The sequence below is a fragment of the Petaurus breviceps genome, unplaced genomic scaffold (assembly GCF_028583685.1).
Source record: "Petaurus breviceps papuanus isolate PSGF00001 unplaced genomic scaffold, PetGlider_PUasm1.0 90281, whole genome shotgun sequence".
In the NCBI taxonomy this organism is placed as follows: Eukaryota; Metazoa; Chordata; class Mammalia; order Diprotodontia; family Petauridae; genus Petaurus; species Petaurus breviceps.
Genome location: NW_027187205.1, coordinates 298,965 through 299,327, shown reverse-complemented (window position 1 = coordinate 299,327; position 363 = coordinate 298,965).

Below are 363 nucleotides of genomic sequence, written 5' to 3'. Positions count from 1 at the left end.
AGAGAGAGAGAGAGAGAGAGAGAGAGAGAGAGAGAGAGAGAGAGAGAGAGAGAGAGAGAGAGAGAGAGAGAGAGAGAGAGAGAGACAGAGAGAGAGAGAGAGAGAGAGAGAGAGAGAGAGAGAGAGAGAGAGAGAGAGAGAGAGAGAGAGAGACAGAGACAGAGAGAGAGAGACAGAGACAGAGACAGAGAGAGAGAGACAGAGACAGAGAGAGACAGAGAGAGAGACAGAGAGAGACAGACAGAGAGAGACAGACAGAGGGAGAGAGAGAGACAGAGGGAGAGAGAGAGAGACAGACAGACAGAGGGAGAGAGAGAGACAGAGGGAGAGAGAGAGAGACAGACAGAGGGAGAGAGAGAGAGA